The sequence below is a fragment of the Littorina saxatilis genome, linkage group LG3, assembly GCF_037325665.1.
Source record: "Littorina saxatilis isolate snail1 linkage group LG3, US_GU_Lsax_2.0, whole genome shotgun sequence".
NCBI classification, from domain to species: domain Eukaryota; kingdom Metazoa; phylum Mollusca; class Gastropoda; order Littorinimorpha; family Littorinidae; genus Littorina; species Littorina saxatilis.
In genome coordinates this window covers 26,437,848-26,459,460 of record NC_090247.1, presented here as the reverse complement: position 1 = coordinate 26,459,460, position 21,613 = coordinate 26,437,848, and the positions used below count along the sequence as shown (strand labels likewise).

At 42.0% G+C, this 21,613-nt stretch overlaps 1 long non-coding RNA gene across 1 annotated transcript in view; it reads left to right on the top strand.

Moving 5' to 3' along the window:
* Positions 1–312: 312 nt before the first annotated feature.
* The window catches only part of LOC138962000 (uncharacterized), a 231,751-nt gene continuing 210,450 nt past the window's right edge, over positions 313–21,613 (top strand). The window contains exon 1 of the long non-coding RNA XR_011454369.1: positions 313–1,497. This is a non-coding gene — a long non-coding RNA (uncharacterized lncRNA). The remainder of the gene's footprint in view (positions 1,498–21,613) is intronic.

Here is a 21,613-nt window from a genome sequence, read left to right as displayed (position 1 = left end):
CATAGAGATATATCTTACCATTTCACTAAGACAGCCAAAATAACGGTCAAATTAAGGGGAGATCATGATGACGTACATGTCTATGGTTGCACCGGGGGAAAATATTTAGTCGCTGGAACCTATAAGGTTATACGGCGACTTATCAGGTGATAATGTTTCGAACTTATCTTTTAAAAATTAAGTAAACAAATCTATGGAATATTTTGGAGTTCCATTAACAGATAAACAGATCTATCTATCTTCTTATATAGGTTTTCGCATCAATGGGAGGTAATCGGAACTGACCAAAAAGACTGCGCGACCGCACGCGACTATACAAACAAACAAAATAAAATACAGCAGGTATGACGTTTGCATGAATCCATGATTACGTCTACATGAACAACAGTGATAAAAGTGCGCATCTCTTCCCAGCCGTGCAGCGCTTTGAAAGTTGGAAGCATTAAAATTTAAACGGGTAAAAAGCCATCGTGAAGATACGAAAAAAAGTATGACGTCTAAAATACTTAATGATTCAAACGCATAGTATAACATATCTAATTGACAACATTGACAACAGAAAATATATACATGGTTCACACACACAATCGAGTGCACACATCCATCCATGCTTATTTAAAGTCATGTACACACACACACACACACATACATGGCATCAAGCAACACACAATTAAATGACACATATGGAATATTGAAAACGTATAACGGACATGAACATGGTAAGTATTTTACACTGTTATCTACTATAAAATTGATGATATATATATACCACTCACTTGCTATTCGCCTAAAAGCTTGCGGTGTGCTGTGACACATATAAGAAACCAGAAGAAAAAAGGACTTTACTTTGGCGAAAAGAGCATATGCTGCTTATTTTTGTACATAGCTGCTATAACTGTATTTTTTCCGAACACTTACATGTAAAAAACATAGAGATATATCTTACCATTTCACTAAGACAGCCAAAATAACGGTCAAATTAAGGGGAGATCATGATGACGTACATGTCTATGGTTGAACCGGGGGAAAATATTTAGTCGCTGGAACCTATAAGGTTATACGGCGACTTATCAGGTGATAATGTTTCGAACTGTTTAGTAAACAAATCTATGGAATATTTTGGAGTTCCATTAACAGATAAACAGATCTATCTATCTTCTTATTATTTTAGGTTCGTCTGGGGTAGAGAAATAAAACACACAGCTAGGTTCGTCTGAGGTGCGGTCGCGTGTTTAGTCGAACCGAAAGTTGAAGAAGAACCAATCACAGATCTCTTTCGCCGCGATGTCAAAGTTCAGGTCAAAGTTCACTGTTGTCTGCTCAAATTTGCGAGACAAACCTCTTCAAACTTTGTTCGTGGACAAAATTGGAAGTCGGGACCTAGCGGAATCGATTTCCTGGGTCACGTTGGCATAGCAACCGAAGGAGAAGGCACAAATCCGCGCGGTTTGGTCACAGGAATCGAAAAACCACCGAAAATCCTACCAGTATTATATAGTAGATGTGATTACTTCTGCAGACCCCGTTTTCATTGTACAAAGGATATCTAAAACAAACACCCACATAGCAGCCTGTTGTCGGAGAGAGTTAATTGGGGACATTGATCTTGAGAATTAGCCAGTTTTGACTTATTCCACAATGTTACAAAAATAGCTTTACTCACCAAAACAAAGACAGCATCATTTCAATATCAAATGTTCGCTTATGGGGGCTTCTTGATGTCAACATTTACAAAAAGGAAACTACTCCAAGAAGCAAAAGCAAAACCGACAGTGAACCAAAAAATGAACAGGAGAGGGAAAGATGAAACAAAGAAGCCTTCACAGGCGAACATTTGACATCAGATTTGTGCTGACTTTGTTTTGGTGAGTAAAGATCTCATGTTTTTAATGATTATCTTACCAACTGTCATTCTGTTATTGCTTTGTTTGCCTTTTAAAGATTTATTCCACAATTTTGCATTAATGTTATTGGTCAAAGAAGCACGTTCTACGGGCGGAAAATATCCCTTTAACACCTTCCCTTGCTTCACCATAATATCGATGCCATAATGTAAGTTGTTTCATTTCCGCTTAGCCAATTAACATAGTATTGACCTAAGCTGTAAGCAAGAATTTTCAGTTCCAGTGCCAAGGGCGGAGACTTGAAACCCTTCATCACGGACTTTTCTATTTATTCAGGGGGAGGTGGAGTGGAGACCGGCACGGTTGGCCTAGTGGTAAGGCGTCCGCCCCGTGATCGGGAGGTCGTGGGTTCGAACCCCGGCCGGGTCATACCTAAGACTTTAAAATTGGCAATCTAGTGGCTGCTCCGCCTGGCGTCTGGCGTCTGGCATTATGGGGTTAGTGCTAGGACTGGTTGGTCCGGTGTCAGAATAATGTGACTGGGTGAGACATGAAGCCTGTGCTGCGACTTCTGTCTTGTGTGTGGCGCACGTTATATGTCAAAGCAGCACCGCCCTCATATGGCCCTTCGTGGGCGTTAAACAAACAAACAAACAAACAAGGTGGAGTGAATGGGAAGGAGCTGGTGTGGTACAACGATTCTTGTTGAGGCTTTTGCATCTTCCTAATAATTAACTTTTGCATTTACATAAATGTATGTCGTTAGAACTATGATGGTTTTGCATCTTCTTAATAATCAGCTTTCGAACTAACATTTGTGTCGCTAGTTCAGTTTATTACCTTTCACGCTTTTGCTGGCATTTGAACGTTGAAAGAACACAGATCGTGCGAGTGTGGTATATATCACACACGAAACCGGGTAGTGTTCCCTACACTCACGTTGCAGGATTAGTTGATTACTGTATTCATGTAGCCGGGGTGCACCAGTTATTTGATTGACACTTCTCGTCGGATCGGAAGGATCATCATGCATTTGATGTTTCTCGAGCAGTGAAATAGCAGTCAATAGGAAAGCGTAGTTACAAAGGCTACGCCTAGCCGTCACGGCAAGCACGCCTGAGTATACATCAAGGGCGGAAAGTTGCATCAAGAAAAATGTCCTCTTTAAAAACAAAATATCAAAACAACTTCGCGATTAACTTGCTTTTTCAAGACAAAGCACCAGTGGAATGTCTGCACAATTTCATCTTTCAATAACGTATTTCCATCGAAAGGCGGAAGCTGGTGTAAAAATAAGAAGAAAAAGTCCTTCTCGGAAAATCTTTGTATTAGCTTAATTTTTTTCAGGACAAACTACGATTCTACTGTCAATACTTTCTAGCTTTAGCTAAGCTAATTCAGTCGGTTTATTCGCAAGCGCAGACGTCAGACTAACGTTGAAAAGTTGTGCTTTTAGATACTGGCGACAGAAGGTTTTTATTGAATCCGAGAATTGATGTTAGACTGACATGCGATTCTATCGTTAGCACGGCAAAATGCTGACTTCTTATTCATTCTCTACATTCCAACTATAGCCGTATGCCTGACAAAAAACAGGAAGTGTTAACCATGACTGAAATGCCAGTGGTAGCATCGCTACGGACGTTTATATCACATGTAAAACGTGACAAGTAGCAGTAACTCAGGAGGTGAAGGTTGGGTTGGGTTAGGTTGTGTGGGGGAGGGGGGAGGCTGGGCTAAGCAAGCGATTAGTGTGTGAAGTTTGGTTGGGTTGGGTATGGTCTCTGCATGTGTGTGTGTGTGTGTGTGTGTGTGTGAAAGTGTGAGATCGTGGGCTTGATGAGGGTATGCGTGCGTGTTTGTATGTGCGTCACTCCGTACGCGTGTGGGTAAGTGCGCGCTTGCGCTTGCGTCTGTGTGTGTGTGTGTGTGTGTGTGTGTGTGTGTGGATAGTTGTGTGATTGTGTGTGTGTGTGTGTGTGTGTGTGTGTGTGTGTGTGAGAGTTTTTGCGCGCGCCTGTGTGTCGGTGTCTCCGTGCCAGTGTGTATCTATGTGCCTCTGTCTGTCTGTCCGTCTGTCTGCATGCCTGTCTGCCAACATTCGTGCGTTGATGTTCACGGTGGCGTCCTCGCTGACGCACTAACATATCACTGTACACTTCTTGGTGTAGCCCCAGTCTGTGTACAGACACACTCCAATAATTCGCATTCCCTTGGATACAAATCCGAGGCGGTCTGAGCTGACGTACCAGGATCCGGGTCACTATGTGTTATATCCCCCAAGGGGAAGCCGCCCAGACCTAAGCGGATTTCATTCGATCTCCAAAATACGCCTGGGCTTAGCATCTGACCTATAATTTCACCGGGTACTGGTAAAAATGGCCACTCCAAGTTGACCTTGCCCTAACGCAGAACAAACAACAAATTGTGGTTTGAGGTCATATTCTAACAAAGAAGGATTGATTGTGGTTTGAGGGTATTCTAACAAAGAAGACCAGTTCATTGTTGCTTGGCCGGTTACCGCTAACAAGACCATACATCGCTCCTATGTAGTACCAACACGTACGTCTTTTGAAGTCTTGTAACGAGCAATGTGATTGTATCTATGTATGGCAAAAACCACCGCCTGAGGTGACATATGTTTCAGAGTGTTTCCCTGGAACTCATTTGATTACTAGTGCACAGAACTGTCTTTATAAAAGGTGTTACCTGACACCTCCGTTGAATTTTGCTTGTTCACTCTCAATAAGGGACACATGGGATAAACATAGCTGGGGAGGGGGGGGGGGGGGGCGGGGTGGAGGGGGGAACCACTCGCTTGCTTCAGAAACCGTTATTCCAAAAGTTAATTTCGTTACCCGAATAAACGATGTCGTGGTGTGCGTTCTCTGGCACTTCAGTTGAGTTGAGTTCTGTCATAAGATAGGGTTCGACATGCAACACAAAGCAGCGACAGAAAAACAACAGTTTTCTATATTCGTTACACCAAAAGACGGGCGCAATGGCTTGTTGGTAAGACGCCGGCCTCCAAAGCGGAAGGTCGTGGGTTCGAATACCGGCCGCGCCTGGTGGGTTAAGGTTGAGATTTTTTCGATCTCCCAGGTCAACTTATGTGCAGACCTGATAGTGCCTTTCCCCCGTCGTGTGTACACGCAAGCACAAGACCAAGTGCGCACGGTAAAGATCCTGTAATCCATGTCAGAGTTCGGTGGGTTATAGAAACACTAACATACCCAGCATGCTTCCTCCGAAAGCGGCGTATGGCTGCCTAAATGGCGGGGTAAAAACGGTTATACACGTAAATATCCACTCGTGCAAAAACACGAGTGTACGTGGGAGTTTCAGCCCACGAACGCAGAAGAAGAAGAAGAAGAAGTTACACCAAACGTTGTCCACAATCTTACCCCAAAATACAAATAAAGAGCCATGCTTTTCTTCCCTGACAGACCAAATGAGGTCAGTTCGTGCAGTCCCAACACGGGGTAAGTAAGATACAATCAGATGCGACTCGCTCAGTTGCTACCAATGGTGAGGGCCCCAAAGGGGGGTATCATCACGATCACGGAAAGGGAAATTTTTAGCTTTCACGATCACAGTTACCTTGATTTTTGTTTTCACGATCACAAACACCTTGACGAATAGAGGATCATAGAGTGATACAGCTGTGAAAAATGTACGTTGAAAATAAAATGCTTTGCAATAATGCCCATCACGATCACGAACACAAATGACGATCACGATCACGAGGCTTGATTTTTTTGTCATCACGGATCACGGGCAAAGTCCCATCACGATCACAGAAATGGAAATTTCGGCAATCACGGTCACAGAAAGGTCAAAAAACGCCAATCACGATCACGATTTTAAACCCTTTGGGGCCCTCAATGGTATGTCGTCTCCACAACCTCTGCCATGTTGATGTACTCTTTGGACGTTGGCAATCCAGCTGGTAATCTGACAGAAAAACAAGAGCATATTTACGCCGTTTTGCCAGGCAGTCCTCTTTACCAAACCAAGCACGCTGAGCGAGTTTGTCTGCACGAGGTCAGACTCCTTACTCTGACTTGTTCCGAGGTTGATGTTGGCATTCCTTCCATAATGAAGACATGGGTCTGAAAGCCGCAGGTTTCTGCAGAAACCAGTGAATGCTTTGAACTGTAAATCGATGCCTTTCTTTGTCTTAAAGAGGCAGGGATTTCTCGTGTAGAACCGCCTTAAGTCTCTCTCTGGTACATGTACAGGTTTAAAGGCATAGTCCTTTAAGTGTGAACGATTCGATTCTCCTTCTCAGATCTGGTCAGGCTTTTGTTCAGCGCGGTAGTGGTTTTGCTGTGCTGCATAGCACGCTTTTCTGTACCTCTCTTCGTTTTAACTTTCTGAGCGTGTTTTTAATCTAAACATATCATTTATATATGTTTTTGGAATCAGGAACCGACAAGGAATAAGATGAAATTGTTTTTAAATCGATTTCGGACATTTAATTTTGATCATAATTTTTATATTTTTAATTTTCAGAGCTTGTTTTTAATCCAAATATAACATATTTATATGTTTTTGGAATCAGGAAATGATGTAGAATAAGATGAACGTAAATTTGAATTGTTTTATATAAAAACAAGTTATTACAATTTTCAGATTTTTAATGATCAAAGTCATTGATTAATTTTTCAGCCACCAAACTGAAATGCAATACCGAAGTCCGGCCTTCGTCGAAGATTGCTTTACAAAAATGTCAATCAATTTGATTGAAAAATGAGGGTGTGACAGTGCTGCCTCAACTTTTACAAAAAGCCGGATATGACGTCATCAAAAGTATTTATCCAAAAAAAGAAAAGAACATCCCGGGATATCAATCCCAGGAACTCTCATGTAAAATGTCATAAAGATCGGTTCAGTAGTTTGGTCTGAATCGCTCTACACACACACACGCACAGACAGACAGACAGACACACACACACACGCACACACACAAACACATACACACACACACACACACACGCACACACCCACACACACACGCGCACACACGCACACACACATCCATACACCACGACCCTCGTCTCGATTCCCCTCTCTATGTTAAAACATTTAGTCAAAACCTGACTAAATGTAAACAAGTCGCGTAAGGCGAAAATACAACATTTAGTCAAGCTCAGTCGAACTCACAGAATGAAACTGAACGTAGTCCGCCGCAAGTGCAAAAGGCAGTGAAAGTGACGAGCCTGTTTGGCGCGGCAGCGGTTGCGCTGTGCTTCTTAGCACGCTTTACTGTACCTCTCTTCGTTTTAACTTTCTGAGCGTGTTTTTAATCCAAACATATCATATCTATATGTTTTTGGAATCAGGAACCGACAAGGAATAAGATGAAATAGTTTTTAAATCGATTTCGGAAATTTAATTTTGATCATAATTTTTATATTTTTAATTTTCAGAGATTGTTTTTAATCCAAATATAACATATGTATATGTTTTTGGAATCAGAAAATGACGAAGATTAAGATGAAATTGTTTTTGGATCGTTTAATAAAAAAATAATTTTAATTACAAGTTTCCGATTTTTAATGACCAAACTCACTCATTAGTTTTTAAGCCACCAACCTGAAATGCAATACCAAACCCCGGCCTTTGTCGAAGACTGCTTTGCCAAAATTTCAATCAATTTAATTGAAAAATGAGGGTGTGACAGTGCCGCCTCAACTTTTACAAAAAGCCGGATATGACGTCATCAAAGGTATTTATCGAAAAAAAGAAAAAAAAGTCCGGGGATATCATACCCAGGAACTCTCATGTCAAATTTCATAAAGATCGGCCCAGTAGTTTAGTCTGAATCGCTCTACACACACACACAGACAGACAGACACACATACACACACGTCACACACACATACACACACACACACACACACACACACACACACATACACTACGACCCTCGTCTCGATTCCCCTCTCTATGTTAAAACATTTAGTCAAAACCTGACTAAATGTAAAAAAAAAACGTCCATGGATATCATTCCCAGAAACTCTCATGTAAAATTTCATAAAGATCGGTCCAGTTGTTTAGTCTGAATCGCTCTACACACACACACGCACAGACACACACACACACACACACACACACACACACATACACCACGACCCTCGTCTCGATTCCCCCTCTATGTTAAAACATTTAGTCAAAACTTGACTAAATGTAACAAGTCGCGTAAGGCGAAAATACAATATTTAGTCAAGTAGCTGAGGCTCACAGAATGAAACTGAACGCAACGCAACGCAGCAAGACCGTATACTCGTAGCATCGTCACTCCACCGCCCGTGGCAAAGGCAGTGCCCGTGGAATTGACAAGAAGAGCGGGATATTCGTTGCGCTGAGAAGGATAGCACGCTTTTCTGTACCTCTCTTCGTTTTAACTTTCTGAGCGTGTTTTTAATCCAAACATATCATATCTATATGTTTTTGGAATCAGGAACCGACAAGGAATAAGATGAAAGTGTTTTTAAAACGATTTCGAAAAAAAAAATTTGATAATAATTTTTATATATTTAATTTTCAGAGCTTGTTTTTAATCCGAATATAACATATTTATATGTTTTTGGAATCAGAAAATGATGGAGAATAAGACCAATGTAAATTTGGATCGTTTTATAAATTTTTATTTTTTTTACAATTTTCCGATTTTTAATGACCAAAGTCATTAATTAATTTTTAAGCCACCAAGCTGAAATGCAATACCGAACCCCGGGCTTCGTCGAAGATTACTTGACCAAAATTTCAACCAATTTGGTTGAAAAATGAGGGCGTGACAGTGCCGCCTCAACTTTCACGAAAAGCCGGATATGACGTCATCAAAGACATTTATCAAAAAAATGAAAAAAACGTTCGGGGATTTCATACCCAGGAACTCTCATGTCAAATTTCATAAAGATCGGTCCAGTAGTTTAGTCTGAATCGCTCTACACACACACACGCACAGACACACACACACACACACATACACCACGACCCTCGTCTCGATTCCCCCTCTATGTTAAAACATTTAGTCAAAACTTGACTAAATGTAAAAAGGGCATTTACCGACTAATGCTTATAGTTCTTGACACCAACTTTTTCGACAGCCCCTGGCCGTTCTTCGTTGGTGTAAACACGTCTTAGAAAAGAAACAAGATAAGAAATGTCACAATATTATATTCGATGTTGTAAGCAGTTTATAAGCAAGTCGCGTAAGGCGAAAATGCAACATTTTGTCAAGCTGTCGAACTCACAGAATGAAACTGAACGCACTGCAATTTTTCAGCAAGACCGTATACTCGTAGCATCGTCAATCCACCGCTCGTGGCAAAGGCAGTGAATTGACAAGAAGAGCGGGGTAGTAGTTGCGCTGAGAAGGATAGCACGCTTTTCTGTACCTCTCTTCGTTTTAACTTTCTGAGCGTGTTTTTAATCCAAACATATCATATCTATATGTTTTTGGAATCAGGAACCGACAAGGAATAAGATGAAAGTGTTTTTAAATTGATTTCGAAAAAAATTAATTTTGATCATAATTTTTATATTTTTGAGTTTTCAGAGCTTGTTTTTAATCCAAATATAACATATTTATATTTTTTTGGAATCTGATGAAGAATAAGATGAACGTAAATTTGGATCGTTTTATAATTTATTTGTTTTTGTTAACAATTTTCAGATTTTTATCATCTTATTCCTTGTCGGTTCCTGATTCCAAAAACATATATATATATATGATATGTTTGGATTAAAAACACGCTCAGAAAGTTAAAACGAAGAGATGTACAGAAAAGCGTGCTATGCAGCACAGCGAAACCACTACCGCGCTGAACAGGCTCGTCAGTTTCACTCCGTTATGCACAAGCGGCGGACTACGGTCATTGTGAAAAAATGCAGTGCGTTCAGTTTCATTCTGTGAGTTCCACAGCTTGACTAAATGTAGTAATTTCGCCTTACGCGACTTGTTGATTGTATGCGCTAGTGTGTGTGTGTGTGTGTGTGTGTGTGTGTGTGTGTGTGTGTGTGTGTGTGTGTGTGTGTGTGTGTGTGTGTGTGTGCCTGCGAGCATACGCACGTGCGTGTATCGGTGTGCGTATGTGTATGGGCGTGCGTGCGGGCGTGAGTGCAGGCGTGAGTGCGGGCGTGCGGGCGTGAGTGCGTGCGTGCGGGCGTGCATACGTGCTTGTGTGTATGCGGGAGCGGGTGCTCGTGCGTGCCTGCGTGCTTGCATGTGTGCGAAAATTCTGAACACAGTTTAGCAAGAAATATAGATGCGTGAACGTTGGCCAGGTGTGAGCAAGGACGGCTGTGTAAACAACACCTGAGAAGAGAGGCTGGAGAAGCACTCAGCAAAGCATGCTTGTGGTGATTGTATTAACATAACACTCATACTACCTGGACCACAGGTACGATAGACAGCAGCACGTACTGCACTACCTGACGTGCTGTACTGCCTGTTACAGATTTGTGTTGCAGTGACAGTGAATCCAGGAGAGTTCAAAGATACAGTCCTTCCCATCTACACGATGGTATTCGATATCACAGATATATGCAGGCAAGCACATGGAATCAGTAAGAGCACACTTCAACTTAAACACGACCAATAGTCAATAGAGTGTCTGCATACTGTGCAGTGGGAGTTTTTTGTGTTCGTTTGTGTGTGTGTGTGTGTGTGTGTGTGTGTGTGTGTGTGTGTGTGTGTGTGTGTGTGTGTGTGTGCTTTGTTTTTGTTTACTGAATCGATTGAACTGATTGACATAGTCGTCACTTACGAAATTGATTTAATAAAGCATTTCTACAGGCTGTTGATTTTTGGCTTGAGTTCAAGTTCAAGGATGCTCTTGTCTCGACGTGCCTTTCTGGAGTACTTTGGGTGCTCTTACTTCGTATATGTATATATTTTTTTTTAATGTTTGTGGTTGTTGTCATATGTTGTTTGGTTGTTTTTAAGAGCAGATGAACCACACTTTTCCATCCATTGTGTCATTGTATGGACAATAGATAATCTTGTGTCTTAAAAGCGTGTACATATCCTTGGTGGTGACCATGATTGTTAGCATGAGAAATACTGCAGCTTTAACCTCACCTAACGTCTCTGTCTAGCAACATCTGTGTAAGGTTACTACTTAGGAGGTAATGGAGCAAATGATAGATTTTTCAGCTGCATGATTCAGCAATCCATTGCTACCAACTGTAGGTGCCTGTTAACTCTGTGTTGATTACATGACGTATAATGCACTGGCAGTGAGTGATGCTTAAAGTTCACGTTGGTACTCTTTCTGTCTGTTTGTCTGTTCTTTACTTTTCTTTACTGCCTTTCACGCCTGGTGGCGTGTAGGGCAGCGACATCTGTTTGTCTGTGTATATGTCTATTTGTCTGTCTGTCTGTCTGTCTGTCTGTCTATCTGTCTCTCCAGTATCAGTCTGTTTGTCTGCCTGCCTGCCTGTCGTTCCTTTTCGAAAAGTTTTGTATTATGCTCAAGCCACCCACTTCCCCGATCCTTCCATCCTCACTTAGTCATGGGCAGAATGCCTAACCAGCCAACCATTTGAGTCTATCTGTCCGTCTGTCCAGGCAATACCAGTCTATCTGTCCAGTATCTCAATGTCTGTCTGTCTGTCTTATTGTACGTCCGTGCCTACGCAGACAATCACGCAATTCAAAAGAGGATCGACTTCTCTTTTTTGAGATAACCAGCTTTGTAATAGTACAGTTATTCTTCCCAGGAGAGAAATGATTATATGCCTGCAATTTATCAGTGCATACAAGGCGGTGCACAAGGGCAATGCCTTTCTGATTTAATTCCCATACAGGCACACAGACAGACTGACAGACAGACAGACAGATACACGCACGCACGCACGCATCTGCCCCCCCCCCCCCCCCCCCCCACGCACATAAACGCGCGCGCCGGCGAACCTAAAAGCCCACACATGCGAACACGCACACACGCACCCATTCCATCTGTCTCACTTTCTCTCTCGCTCTGTTTCTCTCAGTCTCTCACGCATGCACGCGCGCACGCAAGCACGCACACACACATACACACACACACACACACATACGAGTGCGCTGAACTCAAAAATACGGGAGCGACTGTCTGAAAACACTAGTATAACACGCCAGCTGAGTTTCTCGTGTCGTGTGTACTTAATGTCACGCCGACCACAAATGAACAGCAATTATAGTCACTGGGCGGACAGAAGCTGACAGTCGGAGACACATTCTGATTACTGTGGCAGAGTACACCGTGAAACACTAATTAAGTTTGCGATTTACACTGACTGACTTTTACAACACAAACATCAGTACCAAAGCTACGTAAATAGTCTTTGCAAAGTCGACTTCGCCCAATTTATATCAGGATTAACAGAACGGCACTTTTCAATTGCATTATTGGCCTACTTTGTTTTAGGGGGGGGGGGGGTGGTTAAGGGGGGATGGATGAAATGTAAACGTGCCACTACTGTGGTGTGTCGAACTTTGACCCATGCACGTGTCCTTGTTGATCTGACGATGACACTATGACAGTGCAAGCGCGTGTCGTCAAAACAATGGCGATCAAAGTGTCTAAACGAAAGTCGAACCCTCACTGATGAAGGAAAGAAGAAAGCAGGGGTTGATGGAGGGATTTGGGGGGGGGGGGGGGGAGGGGCGGAGGATACTACTTACACTTGTGTATCCCAGTGTAGTTGTTCCTATGCAAAGATTGCTTGGGGGCCCATTCCCATCATGTTAGCAAAATTACATAATTTAGTTGGAAAATCTGAGCTCAGTTTCAGCTTAGGTTCACTTCGAGAAGTGTTTCCTTTCCATGTCCTCATGGGATTAAAGAGGAACATGCCAAGAGCTGTTCTGCCTGTTGTTGTTCGTTATGGCTTTTGTGGAATAATTGTATAAAAGTAAACGATTGCACAACGGTAAATAAGAAACATACTTAGCGCAGGGATTTATTTTTTTATTTTTTTAATTTTTATTTTATCCAATTAATTTTTTTATATCGCGCACATATTCAAGGCGCAGGGATTTATTTATGCCGTGTGAGATGGAATTTTTTTTACACAATACATCACGCATTCACATCGGCCAGCAGATCGCAGCCATTTCGGCGCATATCCTACTTTTCACGGCCTATTATTCCAAGTCACACGGGTATTTTGGTGGGCATTTTTATCTATGCCTATACAATTTTGCCAGGAAAGACCCTTTTGTCAATCGTGGGATCTTTAACGTGCACACTCCAATGTAGTGTACACGAAGGGACCTCGGTTTTTCGTCTCATCCGAAAGACTATGTACATGCGCTGAAACGCCTACGTCTCTTATATTCCCTGGATGACGGGCGCGTAGCTTAGTGGTTAGGACGCCGGTCTTCCGTGTGGAAGGTTCAAGGCTTGAATTCAGGTTGTGCCTGGTGGGTTAAGGGTGGAGAATTTTTCGATCTCCCAGGTCAAGTTATGTACATACCTACCAGTGCCTTATCCTTCTTCGTGTTTACGCAAACACAGGTATGCACGCAACAGATCCTGTACTGAATCCATGTCAGAGTTTGATAGGTTCTAGAAATACGAAAACACCCCGTATGCATCTCCCGTAATCGGCGTATCACTGCCTGAATGGCGGGGTAAAAACAGTCAAACACGTAAAACCACACTCGAGTGTACGAGAGAGTTGCAGCCCAGAGACGCAGAAGAAACTGAGAAGAATATTCTCTGGTGTCCAATCCAAAGTCCGTTCTCTTTTCTGCCATAGAAAGATGTCGTCCATTTGCCTGCAGTTCCGTGTTTGCACTGGTGGGAACATGTGTTGTTTGTAGGTCGAGGTTTTTGTGCAATCAGTCTCGGCACAGCTGTTGATCTGCGGTGTCTATTTACAGAAATATCGGCGTGTCGGTTTCTACGGGTCTGTGAATCTATATGCTATCCAAACTTCATGACTCGGGTATCGTGGAGTCTAAAACAACGGTGAGAGAGTGCATATGTCTCAAAGGTTGGATTTCAGGAAGTAAGGACAGCGGCCAAGATATGTTTTCATCATTCAGTGTCATGAAACAAAGAATTGTGAGGGGCGAACATCGACAACACTTTGCATTAAAGTTATTCTCGCAAACACTTGAAGGCTGAAGAATAAAATGCTTCCCTTCCTTCCTTTTTTCCTTCCTTATGTACATAGTTTCTTCCTTTCTTTTGCTTGAACAAAACCCCACCTTAGTTCAAATTTGTGAATTAAATCACAATGAAATCCTGAAAGAACAATATTATATTAATAAAGAGACTGCAACTACAACGTCTTTTTCGCTTTGTTCTTTGGGGGCGGGGGGAGGGGGGGGGAGGTGAACTAAAAGACCATGCCCGTAAGATTCGAAAGAAAGTGTTAGAACAGTTAAAAATAAGACAATTTGCATCTTAAACGTCTTTAACATACTACAGATTGTCCGAAGGGAATGATAGCATTCACTCTACCGCACGCATCGAGAGATCCTATCCCGAATGTAAGCTCGATGCAGAATTGGAAAAACGATTATTGCTTCCCCAAAGTAAGTGTTCCAAGCGGTTGAGTGATAATTCACGCGCACGTGTATGCACGCATCTCTCGCAGGCGCATTCACAGAATTAAAACGATTGTGGGATGCGTTTAGCAACGTGCGAGAGGGGGCGATTATCTGACGAAGGAGTAGTAAAGTACGAGGAAGGGATTGAAGGATGTTATGTCAGATACCGGGAAAACAGTCCAGATAAGAAATTGAGATGTATTGAGCAGACTTTGGTATGTGAACCAAACGACCCGGATGCATAGAAGAATAAAGAAACCTACATCACTACCATATACATAAGAAGCAGCAGCAGCAGCAGCAATGCCACCACCACCACCACCACCACCATCCCCACCACTAACACCACCACCAACAACAACGTCAACCACGACAAAGATATCGACCTCAGCAGGAACCGAGGTAAGAGCACGATGGTACTCGGTGATGATAACGAATTTGAAACAAACAGTTGGGATATGGCCGGTACTGAATCGACGAAACGCAGGTAATAAGCGGCCACTGCTGTTATATAGTGACTTGACGAAGTTTAACACACAATTGCTCAGGAGAGTTATCGGAATTGCTATCACACACACACACACACACACACACACACGCACGCACACACACACACACACACACACACACACACTGACACACACACACTGACACACACACACACACACACGCACGCACGCACGCAAACTCACACACTCATGCAACTACAACCACTCTCACCTTTTCTCGATTCCAAGTCTGCCGGAAAACATTTTGTCACATACTGAACAAATCTGCTGCTGATTCTGGCAGCAGGCCTTGTCCTATAGTTTCGGCAACCCCAACCCCGACTGACTTCTCAACCGAGACTGAGCCTCCGTCACAAGATCTTCGCGATCGGCCGAATCTAACCTTGCTCAACTGCGAAAACCATGGTTTTGTTCGTTCTTCCCATTAAAATCCGGAAATAAGCCACGCTGTTAGTAACGTGTTTCTTCCGCTCTCCTCGGTGGTATTTTGAATTATTCACCAACTTACTGTCTGTGTTAGGAAAGCTTGTACCGGGAAAAGGCCTTTAACTTGTAAGGAGCACTTCAGAACTTCTCTGGGCGATTGAGATAGGAGGAGCAGTAATTGGTGCAAAAAGTCGATTAGCACGTGACACGAGACGAAAAAACGTCCTGACAGGAGCTCTCTGACGTCGTAAATTGGTTGAGGATGGCTTGTGGGTGGAGTGGTTGGAACGGAGGGTGAGGGAAGGTGTGTGTCTGTGTGTGTATGTGTGTGTGTGTGTGTGTGTGTGTGTGTGTGTGTGTGTGTGTGTGTGCTTGTGCGTGTGTGTGTGTGTGTGTGTGTCAAAAATAAGGAAAGGTTATTTTTTTGGAGCGTTTTAATCAAAAATCAAAAAACAAGAAATGTAAATTTGTTGGGGCACTTTAATTAAGAACAAAACAAGACATCATTGCTCAGACCATCTTGGAGACATTCTAAGATACGTCGCAGCAGCATTTTTGTATTGTTTCTGTCCTGTCTCTTCTTTGTCCACTCTAAAGGCTGTTAGGTCGAGGTTCTTGTGAATGTGTTGTTTTGTCCTGAATTAGACGTTCCAAAAATACCCCCCGCGGGTTAGGGGGAAGAATTTACCCGATGCTCCCCAGCATGTCGTAAGAGGCGACTAACGGATTCTGTTTCTCCTTTTACCCCTGTCAAGTGTTTCTTGTATAGAATATAGTCAATGTTTGTACAGATTTTAGTCAAGCAGTATGTAAGAAATGTTAAGTCCTTTGTACTGGAAACTTGCATTCTCCCAGTAAGGTCATATATTGTACTACGTTGCAAGCCCCTGGAGCAATTTTTTGATTAGTGCTTTTGTGAACAAGAAACAATTAACAAGTGGCTCTATCCCATCTCCCCCCCCCCCTTTCCCCGTCGCGATATAACCTTCGTGGTTGAAAACGACGTTAAACACCAAATAAAGAAAGAAACGTTCCAAAAATGCAACCTTTCTTGTTAATTGATCAAATGTGCCGTAAAGTTTCCAACAGGTTTTTTTTATCAGTGAGTCGAATAGTCGGCCAGGAAGAAGTATCCAACTGTTTTCATGAGTAAGTCGAACAGTCGGTCAGGAAAAAGTTTCTGTTTTCATCAGTGAGTCGAATAGTCGGTCAGGAAGAATATCCGAAGGTGAACCCCGTCAGTCTGATACAAAAGGCTGAGAAACGAAGCCAATACAGGGAGTGCTGACCGGTTGGTGATTTCGTTACTGGCATTTTGCCATCAAAACAGGTACAACACCCGAAAGGACCCGAAAAAACACTAGTTGGTTTGTTTGTTAGTTTGTCTTTTTGTTTGTTTGTTTGTTTGTTTGTTTGTTTCTTTCTTAGTTTTTGTCTTTCTTTTCTTTCTGTCTCTCATAATCATCTTCTCTATTTTCTTCTCTCTTTTTCATGTTTTCTTTCTTTGCTTTCCTCTGAAGTTGAAGGTGCTTTTTTGCCAACCTCATTTTCTGTCACAAAACCTGAGGGGCTTCAATGTTTTGGGCCTGGCATCAAACAACCCACTTAAACTATTTGTACGCAGAGGGGCTGGAAAAGCTGAGGCTGTGGAAGGGAGTGGGGGAAGGGAAAGGAAAGGGAGGGGGGTGGTGGTGTTGGGGGTGGCGTTCTGTTCGACATTTGATGACTTGAAAGACACAATCCTTCCAGTGTGAATCATCCTGTAAATGAATGTATCCTACATACGTGAGAGAGATCACTAATGAGATAACAATACCGTTTAAACCACACGTGTGTATATCATGTAAATGAGGTCGTGCCAATCTAGTCTGGCAAGGACCTGATTTTCCACTGCTTATGATGCCAAAGTCACCGAGACAAACGTCAGTCGTCCTAGGAACACTTTTGCGCCTGCTGTTTCCCCCATGACGAATTTTTAGAACTAACACGTCACGCTATACTCTGTCTAAAGTGACGACTCTTTGCTTTGACCTGAAAGATTGCACGAGGCTTTGGAAGAGATCGAAGTTACAAAAGAAGCGTCTTTAATTTGGACGCCTCGACTGCGGGACGTTTCGAGTAAAATACAAGTAAGTATATATACACTATGTAGGATAAACAGAATACCACGTACCAGATTTACACTCGTTGCTTTTTTTTTTTGGGGGGGGGGGGGGTGGTGGCGGATGGGCGGGGGGTGCAAGTTGTGAGGGAGGGTGTTTTGTTCGACATTTGATGACTTAAATGCTACGTTGAAAACCGAATCGCTTCTTGCGGAGGACGAATTAAACGATTGTGACCTTTAGTTAATTGTCTCTATTCCGTACCTGAATTCAAAAGTATTGAAAAGCAACTCGTGTAATATGGTACGACACAGCAAGCCATGTAGTATTCTCTATACAGATTTTTGTTTTGTTTGCTTAACGCCCAGCCGACCACGAAGGGCCATATCAGGGCGGTGCTGCTTTGACATACTGTATAACGTGCGCCACACACAAGACAGAAGTCGCAGCACAGGCTTCATGTCTCACCCAGTCACATTATTCTGACACCGGACCAACCAGTCCTAGCACTATCCCCATAATGCCAGACGCCAGGCGGAGCAGCCACTAGATTGCCAATTTGAAAGTCTTAGGAATGACCCGGCCGGGGTTCGAACCCACGACCTCCCGATCACGGGGCGGACGCCTTACCACTAGGCCATCCTTGCCGTATAAAGATACCCAACCCGATGTATGTCCTATGGCTAACAGGAGAATCATCCTTCCACTTGGACACTTACCAACAATGTTCAGCCCGGCTGCACATTATACGTATTTGTATTTTTCACCATAATATGACATTCTACACACATCTCGACAATCATTGTCGCGGTCTCGGGAGAACACTGACTGTCTCGATCTGTGTAAAATGTCATATGTTGGTCAAAAATACAAATACAATTGATGTATCGATCAAAATTAGTTACAATTCCTTTCATTTTTTTACGATTGAACGCTCACAAACATGCCAATCAGCAAAATTATCTCACTATGCACGAAAAGCTGCCATTATGTTGATTTTCAGCATATGTCCAGAAAAAAGGATGCTGTTATCCAATGAAAAATACACATTTTGACGAATCTACGATGATGTTTCTTTAAGATGGGAGTATCTTTAAACTATTTTTAAGCTGAGGGCTTGGCAATGGGGGAGGACGGGGGTTGGTGGAGGTTGTGAGGGAGGGTGTTTTGTTCGACATTTGATGACTTAAAAGCTACGTTGAAAACCGAATCGCTTCTTGCGGAGGACGAAACGATTATGACCTTTAGTTATAATTGTCTCTATTCCGTACCTGCAATCAAGAGGACGTTTGATAAACGCGGTTTTAGCTGAAACTGCATTTTTAGAACATCACGGGTTTAACAAAAGTGCAGATTCAGTTTTTAATGGGATTTGTTGAGAATAAATCTCAGCAAAAATATGTAATCCAGTTGAGAGAGGCAAGCGGGGATAAACTATCGTGAAACTTGGTACAGGATTCTCTGCCATTGAAGGAGCTTTTACAAAAAAAATGTGGATTCGCAAGACAGATTGCTGTCCCAGCAAACAAATTGCGTTTGGAAACAGCAGTTCCTAAAAGCTCAAAAACGACATAGAGTTGATTGTCCATCGGAATTCTATGCTACGAAGAGGGAGGAAACAGTATCAATAAAGATGCTTTCTTTAGATCCCGTGATGTTTGTGTTTTGTTTTGCTTTCTGTAATGATCTGACATCAATTACTTTGGGGTAAAAGCTGAATTCAAATAAAAATCCACATCAGATAGGCTGCTAACGTTCACAAATCAAGAATATAAAACATGAAAAATAAAAAGTTTTCTTATAAAGCAGGAGTTCTACTGAAGATGTTGTTTTTCCAATGATAATAAACGTCACATCAAGTAGGCTAACCATTCTTGTGCGTTTTTTTAATCAAATAAAAAACAAACACATAACTAGAGAAGTACAGGGTAAATTAAAAAAGTAAACAATTAAAAGGGCAGTGCATGCGAATTAGCAAACGATTTCAGTCGGTGCAACGCGGTCCCTTCAAAGTTACAATCAGAGGCGTATGAACGGTTCAAGTCACATTAAGGTTACATTTGTTACAATCGTCTGTCACGGGATGATTTCTGTGAAGAGATAATTGTGTGCTTTTTACCAGGCTGCAGTAACTAGTGTCAATTCTGTGACATTAACTCATAAAACGATTCGACTTGTGTGTGTGTGTGTGTGTGTGTGTGTGTGTGTGTGTGTGTGTGTGTGTGTGTGTGTGTGTGTGTGTGTGTGTGTGTGTGTGTATTCAATTGGAGGAATGTGATAAATTCTTAAATTAAAAAAAAACCAGATTCATTAAACGCAGATTTAAAAAGATGTAAACGATAAAAACAAAAAGTGCGGTAGACTTCATCGAACGATTCAATGTAATCGTTGTATTAAATCATACATGCCTTGCATGTTTTTGTTGGGATAGCTCAGGGAATAGAAAAAAGTAAACGACTAGATAAAGAAATACAATTATAAAATGCAAAACCAAACTAAAAAATGTTTGCGATCAGAACGAGTAGTACACTTTAGAGAACGATTGATTTAAGTCGGTAGAGTGCCGTCCCTTTAAAATGAAAAAAAAAATTGAAAAATCAAACACGCTTTATAAAAGCGTACGTACCTGCCCTGTTCACTTTTGTTGGAAGTAGAAGGGCAAGACTAGAAGTAAACTGTTTGACATACGCATTGTCTAGCCGAGCCTCGTGAGTATGGGCATCTGTTGTGGGAATAGCTGCCAGAGGAACACCTGAGCTCTCAATTGTGTACATCCCTCCACCGAAACGTTGGCTCTATACCACTGGGTGAATAAACACCTTTTGTCTCATAGGTGGGAGAAGAGGTCCTGAAGGTGATAGTGGCCAGTGGATCATTCAGCTATTTGTATGTGCCCTTATTTCTAATGTTTTGTTCGTGGAAATAAGGCCCCACCAATGAAATGTTTGTTTTCGGTGACAAGGTGAAAAAGTTAGGGTCTGTTGGTCTGTTGGTTTTTAACACAGGCGCATCATGTCAGGCATTTTTCTTGGCCGGAAATCGTGCGAGCTGTGTCTCCTGGCTGTCGGAGAAGACCCGCTTTCCTTTTAAAGCCTGCAAAATCGAGATTGGTCATTTTTGATTATTTTATTTTTGGAGGGTGTTTTATTTATTTATTTATTCATTTATTTTTTATTTCATTTCATTTTATTGTATGTTATTGTATATTATTGTATTTTATTGCATTGTTATTTTAATTCATTTAATTTAATTCCATTTTACTTCCCTTCGTTATTTTCTTATGTTTTATTTTAATGCATGTGCTTGCCATAAGGACACAAATCAAAAGACTAGAAGAAACACTCGACGCTCTACACAAAATAAGGTAAGCTTAGTTCATTTAATTGTAACCGAGTGCCGTAACACTACGATCACCTCGGGAGGCGAAGTGCAATCAAACAGGATTGAAAATGTTAGGGCCAATTTCTTAGCCCTATAAAAACTGTTATGCAAACCCGAAGGTTTTGGTTAAAACTGTTTTATTCAACGTTTGTGCATTATTTACAAAAAACCGCATATAGAGTAAACAACAACAAGCATATTGCTTATAGTGGTGTTTACAGTTTTCTAGAAAAATACATATAAATGGCGGCTATTGTACAGTTTAAATGAAAAGCAAGCAAACATGAAAAGAAAATTGAATGAAAATTGTACATCAAAACAAAAATCCGTTTAAGAGTACATATATAATATTTATGGTATTAGCGAGTAAGAGATAGAGAGGGAGAGAGGGAAGGAGGGAGGGAGGGGGGAGTGAGAGAGAGGGGGGAGTGAGAGAGAGAGAGAGGAGAGAGAGAGAGAGAGAGAGAGAGAGAGAGAGAGAGAGAGAGAGAGAGAGAGAGAGAGAGAGAGAGGGAGAGAGAGAGAGAGAGACGAGTAGACGTATCGATTGTGCTTTCACTTTACATGTTTATCTGTTCGAAACGGCCGGACTGTCTAATAAATTCCTGGACTGTTAAAAAGAAGGTTTTCATGAACATACAGACAATCGGAAACTACCAGACCCCATCACAAACAGAATTCCACAATCCACCGGTGTTGACTTAAAGGCCAACAACTCGGGTGCAGAGTCTGCTGTGAAAGGAGCGGTAGCCTCCCTGTCACACATGCACATTCGAGAAGCGGATTTCTTCGAAT